This window comes from Aethalodelphis obliquidens, unplaced genomic scaffold, assembly GCF_003676395.1.
Source record: "Aethalodelphis obliquidens isolate GAN/ISIS:26980383/991018 unplaced genomic scaffold, ASM367639v1 scaffold9, whole genome shotgun sequence".
Taxonomy (NCBI): domain Eukaryota; kingdom Metazoa; phylum Chordata; class Mammalia; order Artiodactyla; family Delphinidae; genus Aethalodelphis; species Aethalodelphis obliquidens.
The window spans coordinates 36,582,595-36,602,440 of NW_020837953.1; the positions used below are offsets into that span (position 1 = coordinate 36,582,595).

A 19,846-nucleotide genomic window follows, 5' to 3' on the forward strand; every position below is an offset into this window, starting at 1 on the left:
CTGCCCTGGCCTCTCCCGTTGCGGAGCACAGGCTCCGGACCCACAGGCTCAGCGGCCATGGCTCATGGGCCTAGCCGCTCCGCGACATGTGGGATCCTCCCAGACCGGGGCACGAACCCGTGTCCCCTGCATCGGCAGGTGGACTCCCAACCACTGCGCCACCAGGGAAGCCCCAAGATTCTTGATTTTTAATGATCAAGAAATGAATGATTCCTTTACTTCTCAGTAGACATGTCCTTTAAGTTTCATTTCTAGATTCATACTGAAATAGGATTTGGCAGATGACTAGAGGAATATGTTCTTATCTTTTGAAATAGGTTGATTCTGAGACCTGGTAAAAAGTTAAAGGGCAAACCAGGCATTTTGCACCTGACATCCTCTTAGAACTTAAAATATTTTATTACCGGTATCTCATTGGTCATATTGACAAACTAATGGACACTGACAGCCTTTATCTGTTTTCTTCCTGTTACGAAGCGCTGTGCGGCTTGCGGGATCTCAGTTACCCAGTCAGGGATTGAACCTGGGCCACGGCAGTGAAAGCCTGGAATCCTAACCACTAGCCCACCAGGGAACTTCCTGAAGTGAACTTTCTTAATCCAGCAAAGTTTATTGTGTGCAACGCATAGGCCTGCCCCTGTTGTTATTGAGGATTATTGGGATTACTGTAAACCTGCCTAGAACTTTTATTTATTTATTTAAAAATATTTATTTATTTTTGGCTGTGTTGGGTCTTCGTTGCTGCGTGGGCTTTCTCTGGTCGCGGCAAGCGGGGCCTACTCTTCGTTGTGGTGCCCGGGCTTCTCTTGTTGCGGAGCATGGGCTCTAGGTGCATGGACTTCAGTAGTTGTGGCACGTAGGCTTAGTTACTCCGCGGCATGTGGGATCTTCCCGGTCCAGGGATCGAACCCATGTCCCCTGCATTGGCAGGCGGATTCTCAACCTAATGGAGAGATATAAAAGCTTTCTTATAACTTTAGGTGTAAGAAATTAGATATATAAAATTCCTACAAAGGAGAGATTTGTGCCCTTTGAAAAACAAAATTCAGTGTTTACCTAAGAATACGAGGCTGAGGACACTCCAAGCTACATAAGTATTATGTGCAAAAAAAATATATTTGTCAGTCTTTCTCTGTTTTGATAACATCTTTGGATTTATTGCCTTGAATTTGCTTTTGCTCATAGTGAAGTAATAAGAGAACTTAAAATTACTTTCTTCTATATTTTTATTTATAGGTCATGGAAATGAAACTCAGTTAAGGAGCAGAAACACTCTTACTGTGGTTTTCATTCAGATAACATTTTCAGAGTGACAGAAGTGATTTCATTTTTGAGAAGCAAATTATTTCTCTCCCCTTAGTTCACTTTCATTGTTTATACTCTTACCTTGTCATTGGAATTATGTTTCCATTGAAAATAACTAGTAAATATTCTGCTTTCAGTTTTAGCTGCCTATATTTGTGGCTTAATTGAAATCTATTCTGACTAGTAGGAATAAATAGATTCTGACTATGAGAATAAATAATTTATGTGATTATGTTATGGAAAGAAAAAGTAAACTGCCAGTGAAAGCATTTAAATAATATATTAGAGTTTGTAAGGGGAAACTTAGGGTCTCTTACACAAGACAGAACTTTGGTTGAGAGTTTCTTGACCTTTTACTAGTACTTATCATTCCCATTTATTAAGTATAGACTATTTTGATATTTTGGATAATATGCCATAATTCTGTAAAAAAAATAAAAGTTTCTGGCTTTCTGTGCACTCTGCTTTTTGTTTTTCCTTACCCGTTTGGTCTGCTTCTAACATCTCTTCTTTTCTGTGGGTTATTTTACTTCTGTGTGCTCAGTCTCTTTCTCTGTAAAATTGATTAACTAGACTAAACTAATTCCAAAATCCTTTTGGACCTTTTTATTAGCCTATGATTAGGGTAAAAATAATCTCATATATCCTTTTTTTTCACCTTCCTAGAGTATGGGCAGCAGCCCTTGTTGTTACTAAGGGCTTTCTTTTAGGCACAACAGGGGAATATGTGGGAGAAGGGGGTTAGTTGATAATGAAACTTTAGCAATGAAGAATTATCAGAAAAGTTTGAAACATAGTTGATATTAGAGACAGTCTTGCAGAAGAACTCCTTTCCTTTGGTTGTATTGTTTACTACTGGAATTTGATGCACATTTAAAACATTTTTCTTTCTACCTTTTCTCTTAGAATAATAATCCTGTTAGGAAATGCCTCCAGAATCAAGGGACACTCCAGGCAGTGCCCAATAGAACTTTCTGTGATGTTGAAAACATTCTGTGTCTACACTGTCCAGTATGGCAGCCACTAACCGTACGTGGCAACGAGCACTTGAAAGGTGACAAGTGTGACTAAGGAACTAAATTTGAAAATTTCATTTAATTTTAATTAAGTTTATATTTAAATTGCTACATGTGGCTAGAGGCCACATTGGACAGCATAGCTCCATATTATACATTCAACCAGCAAATATTTTTGAGCCTTCAGAGATATGCCCAGCATTGTGTTAGGTGCCAGAGATATTAGGGTCCTGCAGTGTGGTGAGGGAGAGATGATTAAAGAGATAAGTGTAATATGTGTGATAGCTGCTGTATTAAAGAAAGGCACAGGGTTCTCTAGGACCATAGATACTGGTTCTTACCTAATCCAGGCTGAGGGTGGGTCACTTTGGGGGTACTCTTATGTCAAAAGAAATTGTGTCAACTATCCCTTTGTATTATACATAGGTATTGAGCTCAAGTCAATCCTTGTTGTGTTTCAACATATCAAGGGATATGGAAACACTTGGTCATTATTATTTTTAAGTGTTTGGGGTTAGCACTAGTATTTTTGTGCTTTAACTCTGGACCATGTATAGAATTGATAAGTCTTCATTGTTTGTGATGCGATTAGCTGTTTCTCTTATGAAAATCTGTAAACAGCTCTAAATCATCAAGGCTGCAGTTTGACTGATGTGGTTACTTTTATTTATTTATTTTTGGTTAAAATAAATTTATTTATTTTTGGCTGCGTTGCGTCTTCGTTGCTGAGCATGGGCTTTCTCTAGTTGCAGCGAGTGGGGGCTACTCTTCATTGTGGTGCACGGGCTTCTTATTGTGGTGGCTTCTCTCGTTGTGGAGCACGGGCTCTAGGCATGCAGGCTTCAGTAGTTGTGGCTTGTGGGCTCTAGAGCACAGCCTCAGTAGTTGTGGCGCATGGGCTTAGTTGCTCTGTGGCATGTGGGATCTTCCCGGACGAGGGCTCGAACCTGTGTCCCCTGCATTGGCAGGCGGATTCTTAACCACTGGAACGCCACGGACGTCCAAAGTGGTTACCTTTATTTTTTATTTTTTTTCTCTTTTATTTTTTATTTATTTATTTACTTTTAACATCTTCATTGGAGTGTAATTGCTTTACAGTGTTGTGTTAGTTTCTGCTGTATAACAAAGTGAATCAAAAATTATGGAACGCTTCACGAATTTGTGTGTAATCCTTGCGCCAGGGCCATGCTAATCTTCTCCGTGTCGTTCCAATTTTAGTATATGTGCTGCCGAAGCGAGTGCTCAAAGTGGTTACTCTTAAGTGGGTGCAGGTTAGGCAGTTTTTCAAAGGCCACGTCTTGCCCACAAATAACATTTTGTGTTATAAAGTACTGGCAAGGAGGCTGTCTTGGTTCTGTGATTCCTGGAATATATATCATGGACATCCTTGGGGTCAAATTTCTTGGGCTTTGGGACTTTTACATGTGAATATTGAGTGGAAGAGTAATACTTCTTTAGCTTCTTTAGTACTGATCTTTATTTAAGTTCTTCTAGAGATGCGGGAAGCCTAGTCATGTCTTAGGGCCCCTGGATGTCATTTGTAGTCTCTCTGGGTCCATTTATAGTCTCTTTGGTTTGATCTATTTAGAACCTTCTCAACCACGTAAGTCTCCTTGGCTTGGGGAAGGAGGGCCTTTGGAACTCTCTCTTTGCTCTTAACGCTGGTTCTTCAGGTGACTCTTGAGGAACTCAGGTCAGTGTGAGTCACGTACCTAATGAATTAATTTTCATGGCCTCTCTAGATACTAAAGAGCAAGAGCTTTGACTTTTAGCCCCAGAGGTCAGATTCTGTAAGAATGCACTTACACGTAATTTAAATGAATTGCACTTATAAGTAAATGCCTTGTTTTTAGGATGTTTTGAAGTTTACTTCTCTGTAATTATAAAAAGAGCTTGGGTTTTGATGCTGTGGTATGGTTTTGATGAACTGTGGTATACTGGGCTATTTCTAGTGTAATTCAGTGTAATAGGAGGAGGAACAATTTTACTGAATATTAATTAATCTAGAAAAGTAGAGTTTGTGGTTTCAATTTGTTGGGTTAATGAGTGTCATTGTCAGACCATAAACACATGCCATAGGTAATTAGAATTCTGACAACATAGATCCTTTCTTTCTTCATGTTTGATTTTTTTTTTTTTTGCGGTACGCGGGCCTCTCACTGTTGTGGCCTCTCCCGTTGCGGAGCACAGGCTCCAGACGCGCAGGCTCAGCGGCCATGGCTCACGGGCCCAGCCGCTCCGCGGCATATGGGATCTTCCCGGACCCGGGCATGAACCCGTGTCCCCCTCATCGGTAGGCGGACTCTCAACCACTGCGCCACCAGGGAAGCCCCCCCAATTGTTTTTTTTACCTCCAAGTCCAAATCCTGTAACGTGAACTTTTCCACTTTTAAAACTAATAGTGGAAAGGGAAGTGAAGGGATAACAGCTATAGATAACAGCTATAGATAAATAGTGAAGGGAAGCCCTTCATGTTTGATTTTTAAAAAGATTGAATTTAGATATGGTTATAGGTTACTTTAGCTAATATTTTTGAAATTTCAATCTAAGATTCAGATTTAGCTAATGCTTACTGAATACTTTTGAAGTGCATTATGTATTCAATTTTAACTTTTTTTATGGATTATTTGTTGGGTGGAAATATGTAAACCAGCTATGTAATTTTAGATTTTTTAGTAGCCATGTTACAAAGTGAAAACAGGTAAAATCAATTTTAATAACATACTTACCCAGTATATCCAAAATATTATAATTTCAAGATGTGATCATTATAAAAATTATTAGTGAGATACTGTATTTCACATTCTTTCTTTGTACTAAGCCTTTGCACTCCAGTGTATATTTTAGCACATCCGCCTTGTGGTAGCTGTATTTCAAGTGCTCTATAGCCCCCTGTGGCTTAGAGGTTACCTAGTGAATAATGCAGTTCTGTAGTCTATAGAAAGGGTAAATACTGCTTTCCTGTCTGCTTTCAGAGAAGACCAGGACTAGCAGAGCTGTGGGCAAGGGAAAGGATAAAGAGGAGGAGTTATATGGCAGAGAGTACCAATCAATAGGGTGATACTTCACACCTCTTTTCAGCTGGGTTAGTTGCTCTACTAACAGCTATAGATAAATTTATTATTTATTTTCTTTACTAAACTAAATGCTTAAGGCAGGAATTATGTTTTTTTGTTTCTATTTCTCTAGGGTCTGTTAGTGCTAGGCACAAAGTAGACACTAATAAATAATGTTTACTAGACATCTATACTGAGAACAGGAAGCTTTAAACACTGCCTCTGAAGATTTTTGGCATGATTTATTGCATTTCTGGGAGCTAGATATGTTTTTCACCCATGTTAGTTATACATGTATCCATTCCCAAGGTTATTCCACAAATTAGGAGTGGAAGAAAATGTATACACTGTCAGGAATAAGTACACATGTGAAGACCTACAGTTTGTAAATACTGACATACAATGTCATATTTTTTGCATTTTTGTACTTCAGCAGTTGCCACTAATAATAACTAACATTTGATGAACATGTGGACTGTTCATTTTTTGTCCCATTTCGTTTTCATAATACTACTGTGGATAGGTAGGTGGGATTGACCTCACTGTATAAATGATGAAAATGGGTTATACTGTCTTTTGTCACAAAAGGCATTTACTTGTCATGGTTGGAGTTAGTGTGTAAGTTTAGTGTATGTGGTGGGATATAGTTGTTCTTCTAGAAACTACAGTAATAGTATGGTAATGATTATTTACATTTGTGTTTAGGGAGATAAAGAGTGTCATATCTGGTTTGAAAACTTAAAAGATGTGTTTTGAAATACTGCAGATACTATACAGAAGTACACTGTAGTATAGCAAACCCAAGTATCTATTAACCAGCTTCACAAACAAAACATTATCCGTATAATAAAAGACCTCAGCATGTACCCCTCCTTTATCACTTGATTCTTTCATTAGAGGTAACTGTTATCCTGAATTTGGGATTTATTAGTGCAGTGTATTTCTTTTATATTTACTGCATACTTATATTTGAGTTTTCTAAATCATTTTAGTTTTAATTCAGTTGTGGAAGAAATCAGAATTATTAAATCTAAATTGTTTTGTGTATATGTTTTCAGCCTGTGAGGATTTTCTGAACTTACTTCCAACTTTGTATTTCTGTATAGAGTTATTAAGTCATTTTGACTGAGGAGTTGCAAGGTTTTGTTTGAAAGAGTTAATCTAAGTATTATTAGCCAATATTTTGAGCAGTTAAGATTTTGTGGGACTTCCCTGCTGGTCCAGTGGTTAAAACTCCGAGCTTCCACTGCAGGGGGCACGGGTTTGATCCCTGGTCAGGGAAGTAAGATCCTGCATGCTGTGGGGGAGCGGCCAAAAAGCAAAAGATTTTTGTCTCCTGAAGGGTAGGGACAAGACCATTTCAAATTATTTTGCGCAGTGAAGTATAATTCTTACATGAGGTTTTTATTAAATATGGTCTGTTCACTGTTAATAGGCATAAGCATTGAAGAAGCAAGTGACATTAAAATACACAATGGAAATCTAGGAATACAATTTAAGGACTAGGGATAATGCATATGATGATAGTGATCTCTCTCTGTTTTTTCTTTTTCCTTTTGCCGTGCGGCATGTGGGATCTAATTCCGCCCCCAGGGATCGAACCCGTGCCCCCTGCATTGGGAGTGTGGAGTCTTAACCACTGGACCGCCAGGAAAGTCCCGACAGTGATCTTTAAGGATCTAAATTCTGATATCTGTACTTCCTTATCCATAAATGGCAGTAGGAGTACTTACGTTATTTGGATAATGGGGAGGACTAGAGTATATAAAGGCCCTTAAACCATCCTGGGTGCTTTATTATCAGCATATCAGATATTTTTCAAACCTTAGTATTTACGGCCTTTGGGTTTAAATAGCTGCCTGGAAACCTAGTTTGTTATTAGCCTCTTTTTTAATTGTTGGAGAAGATGGTGGTGAGTGGAATATGTAAGCTATAAGCTGCTCCCTTTTGATTTTTATTACACTGAAAGGTAGGGCTATGGTAGAAGGTAGGACTGTGTTTACTTGATCGCTCTGCATTCACTTTCCTGTAACTAGCAGTGATACTCCATACCGGTATGGTATAGGTACCACCTGTGAAGAAAGAAAGGGTTTGTACTTGACTTCAGCCCTGTCTGTAAAGTGCAGTATTATTTAACTATGGTACATTGTCATTTTTGTGTAATAGGATTTTTTTCCCATCTGAAACAAAAATAATAACTGTTCATAATGGAAAATTTGAAGCTTTAGATGTTGTGAAGAAAAGAAGTCAAACATAATTCTACTATTCAGAGAGAACCTTTTTTTTTTCATTCAGCATTTTTCCCTAGGTTTGTTTCATTCTCTTTTAATTGCTTCAGTTCCTCCATAGTATTCTAAACCATAGACTGGATGAGAGGTATCAGGGTTAACAGGAAGAGCTTTTATTTTATTTATTTATTTAATTTTTGGCTGCATTGTGTCTTCGTTGCTGCATGCCGGCTTTTCTCTAGTTACGGCGAGTGGGGGCTACTCTTCGTTGTGGTGCACGGAGTTATTGCTGTGGCTTCTTTTGTTGCGGAGCATGGGCTTTAGGCACATGGGCTTCAGTAGTTGTGGCACGCGGGCTCAGTAGTTGTGGCACATGGGCTTAGTTGCTCTGCGGCATGTGGGATCTTCCTGGACCAGGGCTTGAACCTATGTCTCCTGCATTGGCAGGCGGATACTTAACCACTGTGCCACCAGGGAAGCCCAGGAAGGTCTTTTAGAAGTGTGTTTAGGAGATGATAAACTTTCATTTGAATGTTAAGGAAAATGTCTGAATATTATGGAAAACAACCTCTCAATATTTTAACACCATTTCAAGTGCAAAGACACTTTTTACCATGTTTATTGCATTTCAAGTAAAAATACCTAGCAGTATTTATCTTCAGTTTGGCATGGAGAACATTGTTGAGGTTGATAGTGATCTTTGCCTTCATGATGCAAAATAATTTTCCTGCATATAGAATTCTGGGTTGACAAATTTTTTCTTTTACAGCATTGAAGTAGTGAAAAACATTGTCTTCTGGCTTGCATAGTTTCTGATAAGATCTACTGTAATTCTTATCTTTGTTCTTGATTATGTATGTAGTATTTTTTACCCCCTCTGTTTGCCTTCAGGCTGTTTGATGAGGCTAGGCAGGTATGTGTTGTTTTATTGTATCCTGCTTGGGATTTCTTTAGGCTTCTTGAATCTGTTTGGTATCTTTTATTATTTCTGGAAAATTCTTGGCCTTTATCTTTTCAAGTATTTCTTCTGCCTTAGTCTCCTTTTTCCTTCTGAGACCTCATTTACATGTTAGACCATTTGATAGTCCCTCAACATTGGATCTTCTGTTTTTCTTTTTTTCTCCCTGTGTTTCACTTTTGATAATTTCTATTGGTGTCTTCATCTATTTTCCAAGTTCATTGATTCTTTCATCAGCTGAGTCCAGTCTGCTGCTGAATCTGTAGAAGGAATTCTTTATTTCTGACATTGTAATTTTTATTTCTAGCATTTACATTTAACGTATAGAAAAATTTTCATCTCTTTGCTGATATTATCTAATCTGTTCATGTATGTTGTCCACCTTTTTCACTAAGTCCTTTAACATATTAATCACAGTTTAAAAAAATATCCTTCTCTGATAGTTCTAGCATCTGAATCATCCCTGAGTCTACTTGTATTGATTGCTTTTTCTCTTGACCATAGGCTGTTTTCTTTTTTTGTGTGTCTCATAATTTTTGTTTAGGTGTTGGGCATGGTGTATAGAACAGCAGTTGAGACTGAGGTAAATTGTATTTATGTTTGGAAATGGGTACACCCCACTTCTGTTGGGCTGTCAGTGTGTGGTGTTAAGCCAAACTAGTCGTGAATTGAGCTAGTTTGGGGTTTCATTGTCATTATCATTACTTTCAGTGCACCGCAGTCTTCATAGTCTTGTAGTGGTGGCTACTGTTACCCCTGGTGGTAGAATGCTGTTGCTTGCTCCTTGGTGTTATGATTATGTTGGAGGCAGTTATCTCAGTTCAGCTTCAGTCTTTTGCAGACCCTGTTCATCTGGGCCTTATAAATAGGACTTTGTTCCCTCTCCTCCTGTGGCAGCCATGGTTTGCCTTGTGTTTGTACTTATTCTTGGATAGGGTTTCCTGCCCCTCTCCCAGCATTAGGAGGCTCCTGGGTGGTGTATTTGTGTGGGATCCTAGGCACAAGATGGTTACTTACCCCTCCCCACAGGGATAGAGGGATTTGCTTATATCTTTATCTCAGCAACAACAGATGTTTGCCAGTGTCCTAGGACAGAAGGGGTTTGCTGCCCCTACTCCAGTGGCCCAACACCTTTGCTTCATAGGAGAAAAGGATATGGGGAATCAAGTGCGGCTTTGTGCCTCTTCCCAGCAATGACTGGTCACCTCCTGAATTCCTGTGCCATTGAGTGGGACTCTCTCTGGTCTTCTGCCGTGAAACCAATCTTTTTCATGAGCGCCCTGTGGAGGCCAGTGGAGAAGAGCAAGTGAGTGCAGACTCCTGTTGTGGATAGGGCACCCAGTTGGGAAATTGGCGTGCTAGCCTATACCTTTTAGGAATTCAGTAAGTATTTAGCAGATCTTCTTTTTATTCACTGTATTATGATTACCCCTTTCTCTTCTCGTCTACCATATATGTTCTTTATTGGAGGGTCTTGTTCCTCTTTGGAATTCAGGTTATTTGGTTGCCTTGCAACTTCAGGAGTCTGATGGGCTCAAGAAAGGTTGTGGTGTTTCAGGTAATCTGGTCTTTTCTTCTATTAGAGAGAGTACCATGTTTTTGTAGTTTTCTGTATCTTAAGCAGAAACAGAAATTTAATAGTAATCTGTAGCGTTAAATAACCTATGCTAAACTTCATTCAAAGAAGGATTCAAAGTGGTTTACAAAAATACTTGAAATAATAATAGATGATAAAATTAGGTAAAGATGGCCTTAGCAATATCTTTCTGGATCTGTCTTCTCAGGCAAGGGAAACAAGGGCAAAAAATGAACAAATGGCGTTACGTCAAACTAAAAAGCTTCTGCACAGCAAAGGAAATCAGCAGTAAAATGAAAAGACAACCTACGGAATGGGAGAAGATATTTGCAAATGCTATATCTGATAAGGGGTTACTATCTAACATATATAAAGAACTCATAAAACTCAGCAACAGCAACATGATTAAAAAATGGGCAGAGTAGCTGAATAGACATTTTTCCAAAGAAGACATACAGATGGCCAACAGGCACAGGAAAAGATGTTCAACATTGCTGATTATTAGGGAACTGCAAGTCAAAACCACTATGAAATATCACCTCACACCTGCCAGAATGGTTATTATCAATAAAACAAGTGGGACTTCCCTGGCGGTGCAGTGGTTAAGAATCTGCCTGCCAATGCAGGGGACACGGGTTCGAGCCCTGGTCTGGGAAGATCCCACATGCCATGGAGCAACTAAGCCCGTGTGCCACAACTACTGAGCCTGCGCTCTAGAGCCCATGAGCCACAACTACTGAAGCCCGCGTGCCAGAACTACTGAAGCCTGTGCGCCTAGAGCCCGTGCTCCACAAGAGAAGCCACCGCAATGAGAAGCCTGCGCACCGCAACGAAGAGTAGCCCCTGCTCACCGCAACTAGAGAAAGCCCGCGTGCAGCAATGAAGACCCAACGCAGCCAAAAATAGAGATAGATAAAAAAACAAGCAATGACAAGTGTTGGCGAGGATGTGGAGAAAAGGGGATCCGTATACACTGTTGGTAGGCGTGTAAATTTGTACAGCCACTACGGAAGGCAGTATTGGACATTCCTCAGAAAAGCTAAGTATAGAACTACCATATGATCCAGCTGTCCCACTTCTGGGTATTTATCCAAAAAATACAAAAACACTTTCAAAAGATATATGCACCCCTGTGTTCATTGCAGCACTATTTACAATAGCCAAGCTATGAAAACCACCTAAACGCCCATCAGTAGGTGAATAGATAAAGAAGATGTGGTGTATAGACACACACACACACACACACACACACACAGTGGAATACTACTCACCCATAAAAAGGTGAAATCTTGCCATTTGTGACAACATTGATGGACCTTGAGGGTAACATGCTAAGTGAAATAAATCAGACAAAGATGAATATTGTGTGATTTCATTCATAAGTGGAATATAAAAACGAATAAGCAAACAAAATAAAAGAACAACCAAACTAAACAAAACCAAATATAGTTACAGAGAACACAGTAGTGGTTACCAGAGGGGGAGGGCAAGATGGGTAAAGGGAATCAACTGTATGGTGACAGATGGAAACCAGATTTTTGGTGGTGAGCATGCTGTAGGGTATACAGAAGTAGAAACATAATGTTGTACAAATGAAGCTTATACAATGTTATAAATCAGTGTTACTTCAATAAAAAATAAAACCAGATAAAGAAATCAAAGCAAAGGGAAAATAAGGATGGGGATTAAAAAAGTACCAACAAACAGACAGATAGGTAGAGCATGAGTATTATATAGAAATGAATGCCAAAGACGCTGGATGGTTGTTGGTTGTGGGTTACAGATTTGAATCTCAGCTTCATCATGACAAAAGCAAAGTTACATGACTGACATTGCTCAAACTTAAGTTCTGTTCATTGGTGCTTTTTAAATTGTACGAAGAAATTTTTTTTTTACTTTTACTGGCAGAGCTGGTGAAAAGAATTATGTAATATGTAAGACATTATATATTTTATTGAAATATAGTTGATTTACAATATGATGTTAGTTTCAGGTGTACAGCACAGTGATTCAGTTATATGTATATATATATTCTTTTTCAGATTGTTTTCCCATATAGGTTATTATAGAATATTGAGTATAGTTCCTTGTGCTATACAGTAGGTTCTTGTTGACTATCTATTTTATATATAGTAGTGTGTATATGTTAATCCCAATCTCCCAGTTTATTCCTCCCCCCCCTTTCCCCTTTGGTAACCATAAGTTTGTTTTCTATGTCTGTGAGTCTCTTTCTGTTTTGCAAATAAGTTCATTTGTATCTTTTTGTTTTTTTTTTTTAGATTCCACATATAAACGGTATCATATGATGTTTGTCTTTCTCTGACTGGCTTACTTCACTTAGTATTATAATCTCTAGGTCCATCCACGTTGCTGCAAATGGCATTATTTCATTCTTTTTTGTGGCTGAGTAATACTCCGTGTGTGTGTGTGTGTGTGTGTGTGTGTGTGTGTGTGTGTGTGTATCACATCTTCTTTACCATTCATCTGTTGATGGACATCTAGGTTGCTTCCATGTCTTGGATATTGTAAAGAGTTCTGCACTGAACATTGCGGTGCATGTGTCTTTTCGAATTATAGTTTTCTCCAGATATGTGCCCAGGAGTGGGATTGCAGGATCATATGATAACTCCATTTAAAATTTTTTAAGGAACCTTCATACTGTTCTCTATAGTGGCTGTACCAATTTATATTCCTACCAGCTGTGTAGGAGGGTTCCTTTTTCTCCACACGCTCTCCAGCATTTATTATTTGTAGACTTTTTGATCATGGCCATTCTCACTGCTGTGAGGTGTTACCTCTTTGTAGTTTTGATTTGCATTTCTCTAATAATTAGCGATATTAAGAATCTTTTCATGTGCGTGTTGGCCATCTGTATATCTTCTTTGGAGAAATGTTTATTTAGATCTTCTGCCCAGTTTTTTGATTGAAGACATTATATTTTTAATACAGATACTTGATTTTTTTTTACCCATACTATTTCTTTCATTTGTTGTATGTACTTTTCTCACATTCTCTCCTGGAGGATCTGGGTAATTCCATGAATATTAGTGCCTGATGATCAATGTAAGATGCTAGCTCTGTGGCAAATGGTTTATGAGGTAGTTGCTGTTTGAATCTCTGAGTCCTCAAAACAAGCTGTTAACATACTGTTGCTAGGAAGCCAGGATGGCCTTAATGCATAGGTGGGGTTAGATCTCTGAGGTTGTCCCATGTACATACATTTGAAGCAGCTAAAGGTGGCCAGTGTAGTTGGAGATGAGGAAGTGGGGAGCAAGTTCATATAGGCCCATGTAGGAAATGGTAAGAATTTTATTTTGATATGGGAAGCCTTTGGAGGGTTTAGAGCTGAGACATGATATTTTATATGACTTGTAAGAATTACTCTGATTTTACATATACCTACCCACCTAAAATCTGTAATATCTTACTACGCTGCATTACCATATCATTCCATTTGTCTACAGAGATCAGGATGACCCTGTTTTCTTCCAAAATATTTGTGCAGTTTCCTAGGTAGTATCTTAAATTTTACTTTTAGAACATTTTTCTCTGAGCTTAAGGAACCTATTCTTGTGATAAAATAGGAATACTTCCAGAAGTCTCTAAACTGTATTTGGTCATCTGTCTATTAAGGCATGTTATTTGTGATTGAGATCCAGTCTTTTGCTATTTTAAGTGATGCTAAAGACACTTGATGCCTATCAAGGAGGGGGAATGCCACTAACTGGGGAAAGTAGATTGGAATACAGAGGTGAGAGTTCCAAGGGCAAACTCAACTACTACTTCATCAGTTGAAATAGAGCCAACTTTCTTAATGTGGTAACTCTGGTACCTGATGCCTTTGTTTCCCTTATCTTGACAAATGTTTGTTTCTTTAAGTCTCTTCAGCTTAAATCTTATTTAATACTTTATATAAATGCAGTGTAGTATTATGGTTAAGAGTATGGACTCTGGAGTTAGAATATTTAGGAAGCTTGGAAAAGTTTTGTTTTTGTTTTTTTTGGCCTTTTCTGTGCTTCAGTTGTCTCATCCTGAAATGGAGCAAAATAGTAGAACTTTTCTCCTAGGTTTGCTGTAAATGAATTAATGTGCTAGAACAGGGCCTGGCTTAGTAAGTGCCTAATAATGTTAGCTATTCTTATTATATGGAATATGTAACCATTAGACTTTCTTTATAAGGGCCCTTTGTCATTGACAAAGTGAGGTCACTATTTCAACAGTGTTTAAGCACTGTTTCTAGGCCTTCCCTATTTATTTTTGTTTCACAGTAACTTAGTCAACAATTGAATGATCTTGATGGAATGTGCTAACTCCAGAAGATCATCATCAAGATATGCCTGGTTCATTTTTCTATTTTGAAATAAACTGGTGACTATTAAAATCTTCAGTGTTACTGTCTCCCTGAAATTGATCTGATACTGGGTATACAGAGATAATTTGTGCTTAAGTAACTAATCTGGTTATATTTATAGGCTAATGGAGCATCTTAATTAAAACTCTTGTTCTTGTTTTATCATATTAACCTGACTTCTGAGAATTGCTCATATATGTTAACGTGATATACTATTATATATTAATGTTAGAGCTTTAATACCAGTAAAAAAACCTTTAAATTAGATCTGTAATTATCAGAAGTTTTTGCTTTCCAAGCTCAGTTCTCCAGGCATGAAGAATTGTCATGTTTTCTTGTTTTATGCTAAGGTGATCATATTATACTGTCTAATTGTGTTTCCTCTTTTAAAAAGCTGTTTTTTATATCTCATAAGCTCCATATACATAAGCCAGATTTGATCTTTTACATAATAGCATTGTATTGGGTACACAGTTATTGAGAAATCAGTGGATTTAAGTGGATATATAATTAAATTTCTTGCCTCTTGTTCATATTTGTAGTAGTTGATATTGCCTGGGTACATTTTTTGGTAATGTGTGTCACTTTAAATGTGGTCTTGTAGAACTTGTTTCTTAACCTGAGTAAGTTGAAACAGTTAACTGCTGTGGAGGTAATCTTAGATCTACTTGGTGTTGAAGAAGGACAAAACCAGAAAACACCATAGTAACAGAAAATCATGACTGATGTGTTATCCTCTCCCTCTGTTTTTGGTTAGCAATTGAGAAAAGGAGCTCCTTGGCATATGTTTTCATAAAAATGAAGGTCTTTAGTGTGACCAGTTTAAAATGGTTAGTATTACTCTTATTCAAAGAATTAAGCTATTTAACTTTTTAGGAATATACCTTGTTGTCAGACTGAAATGAATGCCATTTTATGCTTCTTTTAAAAAGGGCTGTACAGAATGGAGTTTCCTCAAAAAGCTAAAAATAGATCTGCCATATGATCAGGCAGTCCCACTCCTGAGTATATATTTGAGGAGAAAAACACCGATTCAAAAAGATACATGCACCCCAATGTTCATAGCAGCATTATTTACAGTAGCCAAGATACAGAAGCAATGTAAACGGCCATTGACAGATGAATGGAGAAAGAAGATGTGGTACATATATACAATGGAATACTACTCATACATAAAAAAGAATGAAATTTTGCCATTTACAGCAACATGGATGAACTTGGAGGGCATTATGCTAAGTGAAATAAATCAGACAGAGAAAGACATACTGTATGATATCACTTATATGTAGAATCTAAAAATTGAAACAAATTAGTGAATATAACAAAAAAGAAACAGACTCAGCTATAGAGAACAAACTAGTGGTTACCAGTGGGGGAGAGGGAAGTGGGGAGGGACAAGATAGGGGTAAGGGATTAAGAGGAACAAACTACTATGTATAAAATAAATAAGCTACAGGGATATACAGGGAATATAGCCAATGTTTTATATAATAACTATAAATGGAACCTAACCTTTAAAAATTGTGAATCACTGTTGTACACCTGAAATTTATATAATATTGTAAATCAACTCTACCTCAGTAGAAAATTAAATAAAAATATACTGTCAAAAAAAGGACTTTACAGAAAAACGAGAAAGCCAGCATATTGAGATTTCAGCAAATTTTGGGTATTACAGTTTGAGAAGATTTCAGAATTCTGAAGAATCTATTTCTACTGTAGGCAGTCAAACCTTCCTCTCTGTACATGGCTCAGTGAGTTGGCCTTCTATAGAAGCAAAATAAAACCTACCCCAATACAGGCATACCTTGTTTTATTGCACTTTATTGTGTTTCACAGACTGAGTTATCAGATAATGGTTAGCATTTTTTAGCAATAAAGTATTTTTTAATTAAGGTATGTACAGTTTTTTTTTTAAAACAATGCTATTGCACACTTAATAGACTACAGTATAGTGTAAACATAACTTTTATGTGCCCTAGGAAACCAAAAAACTTGTGTGGCTCACTTTATTGTGATACTCACTGTATTGTGGTGGTCTGGAACTGAACCTGCAGTATCTCCTAGGTCTGCGTGTATCAGATTTGCTGGCTTTCTGGTGTTTGAAGCCAGTAGTGCCCCTATAACAAGCAATAGCACATCTTTACTATGGGTTCTTGGATGGCAGTTTGAATGTTTGCATTTGGAGTACATTTGTCTAAAGCTCTGTCATACACCTTGAGTATTTGGAAGAGATATATAGTATTTGAGATATTTAAGGAAGAGAATATGTATTTTTAATCCCTGAGTTGATCCCTTGACCATCAAAAAGATAACTGTGTATGCCATAGCATTTCTATGTCATAGAAATGCCTTCACTATATTGTCATTTAATGCATGCTTTTTGTTATCACTGGAATTTTAAAAAATAATATTTTGTATGTTTTTCATGGGACCTTTGTGGTAAAACCTTGCTTGATTATAATCTAGGAAAGAAGCTGTTTTTTTGCAATAAGTTTTCTACTGTTTAAAAAATTGTCCAATGCAATCTGTCTCCAGCTCCCTTTTTTTTTTTTACTTTAGTGCCATTAAGTTTTAAGCCAGTTTTGACCCAAATGCTGTAAATTACTTCAGTTTAGGTACTGAAAGTATCATTTCCATTTTTGATTGATTCCTTTTGTTTCCCCCTCAAGTGTCTTGTATTATTTAAGCTCACTGATATCTCAGAGTCATTGGGACTAGGGCAGATAAAAAGAATTGCAGATCTTTGAGACTAGATAGATGTCTTCCAACCTTCAGATATTTTGATAATCTACCATTAAGAGAGAATGAGGGGCTTCCCAGGTAGCACAGTGGTTGAGAATCCACCTGCCAATTCAGGGGACACGGGTTCGAGCCCTGGTCCGGGAAGATCCCACATGTCGCAGAGCAACTAAGCCTGTGTGCCACAACTACTGGAGCCCACGTGCCCCAACTACTGAAGTCCGCACGCCTAGAGCACATGCTCCACAAGAGAAGCCACCGCAATGAGAAGACCGTGCACTGCAATGAAGAGTAGCCCCCACTTGCCGCAACTAGAGAAAGCCCGCGGGCAGGAACTAAGACCCAACACAGCCAAAAATAAAAAAAAAAATTAAAAAAAGGGCTTCCCTGGTGGCGCAGTGTTTGAGAGTCCGCCTGCCGATGCAGGGGACACGGGTTCGTGCCCTGGTCCGGGAAGATCTCACATGCCACGGAATGGCTGGGCCCGTGAGCCATGGCCGCTGAGCCTGCACGTCCGGAGCTTGTGCTCTGCAACGGAAGAGGCCACAACAGTGAGAGGCCTGCGTACCGCAAAAAAAAAAAAAAAAAAAAGAGAATGAGGAGGATCATGAAGACATCTCTTAAGAGAAAAAGCTTGGCCATCAAAAAGAACAGCAATTTCCAGAGGATTTTATTTTTAATTAGGATTGGGTTATATTACTCTTAAATTTACCCTCATATTTCCAACTGTGTAGTTTTGCCTGTATACATGATCTTGTCTTGTAAATAAACACAATACGTAGTCTCCAAAATCGTCATGATTCAGGTCTTGCCTGAGTCTGAATCTGTAGTTATTTGAAACTCAGCATTGCTACTTGTGTAAATGCAATAACACATCATTCACATGTGTAATGCAAACTGGCAGACTAAACCCCCAGCTGATGTGTTAAATGCACTGTAAAGAAGTTTTTCACACATTTAAATTGTGTTATTTTCTTACAAGAAAATGCTCAGTATTACTGGCCTGGACTATAGTAATTGAATCACAGTTGAACTTGAATTAGGCCAAACTGAAAAAAATCTATTGGTTGACCTGGCAGGAATTTGTTCTGTATCTGTGTGCTAACTGTGGAAAATATTGAAACATTAGGTATGTGAAAGCATATTAAATAATGAGATGTTTATTTAAAAAGCAGCAAGTCTAAATTTGTAACTAATTTTCCAACTAACTTATGACATTCAAAAAAGTGTCATTCTCCTCTCTTACCTTGTACTTCATAACTGAAAATAAATCAACAGAAAAATAAGTTACATGGTTTGAATTAGTCATTTAGCTTTTCGGTTCCCAATATATGGTAAAATAGAAATTATTTGGCCCCTTAAAATATTTACATGATTTTGTTTTTAATTAATGATTGCAATTTGTTCTTTGGCATAAAGGAATTTTCATATAATGTGGAAGAGATACTCTATTGAGAGCTCATCTGAATTCCTTTATTCTTTCAAATTTAAGTATAGCTTTGTTTAAGCTTCTCCGTGGTCCTTAAATTCATTGTTTAAAAATACATGAATTCATGCCAGAGGGGAAATAGAGGATGGTGGCCATAGGCTTCACTGGAACTAGAGCTCAGGTGACCTGGGTCGAATCTCTGCTCTAGCTGTGTGACCTTGGGAAAGACACCTAACTTCTCTGTTCCTCAGCTTCCTAATCTGTAAAATCGGTTTAATAACAGCACCTACTTCACAGGTTGTTTTGAGTCTTAAATGACAAGTGCATGTGCATGTAAGTGCAGGTGCATGTGCAAGTAAGTTTTTTTCCCACTTTTCTCTTTAAAAACAAGCAATAAAGAATTTTATGAAGATAAGTACAGTATGATCTCACTTATATGTGGAATCTTAAAAAACGAAAACAAAAACCAAAAGAAGACCAAGCTGATAGATACAGTGAACAGATCAGTGGTGGCCAGAGGTGGCGGGGGTGAGGGTTGGGTGAAATGGGTGAAGGGAGTCAAATGGTACCAAATTCCAATTATGAAAACATAAGTTATGGGGATATAATGTACAGCATGGTGACTATGGCTGATAATACCTGAATTGTGTATTTGAAAGTTGTAAATCTTAAAAGTTTCATCACACAAAAAAAACCTGTATTGTGACAGGTGTTAACTAGACTTAGTGTGGTGATCATTTTGCAATACATGCAAATAGTGAATCATTATGTTCTACACCTGAAACTAATGTTGTATGTCAATTATACCTCAAGTAGAAATAAAATAATTTTATGAAGGCGGAAAATGAACTTTTTGAAGTAGTACAGGGGAATAATTAGGTTCAGTGCTGATCTGAGCTGAGGTGGAAAATCTCAGAGTGAGATTTACTTATTATTTTTTTAAAAATAATTAATTTTTGGCTACATTGGGTCTTCATTGCTGCACGCGGGCTTTCTCTAGTTGCGGTGCGCTGGCTTCTCATTCGGTGGCTTCTCTTGTTGCGGAGCACAGGCTCTAGGCGTGTGGGCTTCGGTAGTTGCAGCACGCGGGCACTAGGATGCTTGAGCTTCAGTAGTTGTGGCCCGTGGGCTTAGTTGCTACACGGCGTGTGGGATTTTCCTGGGCCAGGGCTTGAACCCATGTCG

The 19,846-nt window shown here is 38.0% G+C and overlaps 1 protein-coding gene and 1 non-coding gene across 3 annotated transcripts in view; one reads left to right on the forward strand and one right to left on the reverse strand.

Annotated features, from left to right (window-relative positions):
- The window catches only part of EIF4G3 (eukaryotic translation initiation factor 4 gamma 3), a 369,011-nt gene that overhangs the window by 31,102 nt on the left and 318,063 nt on the right, over nucleotides 1-19,846 (forward strand). The window lies entirely within an intron of this gene.
- On the reverse strand, nucleotides 3,457-3,563 carry LOC113622492 (U6 spliceosomal RNA). Its single transcript, XR_003433538.1, has one exon. It is a non-coding gene; the product is annotated as a U6 spliceosomal RNA (small nuclear RNA).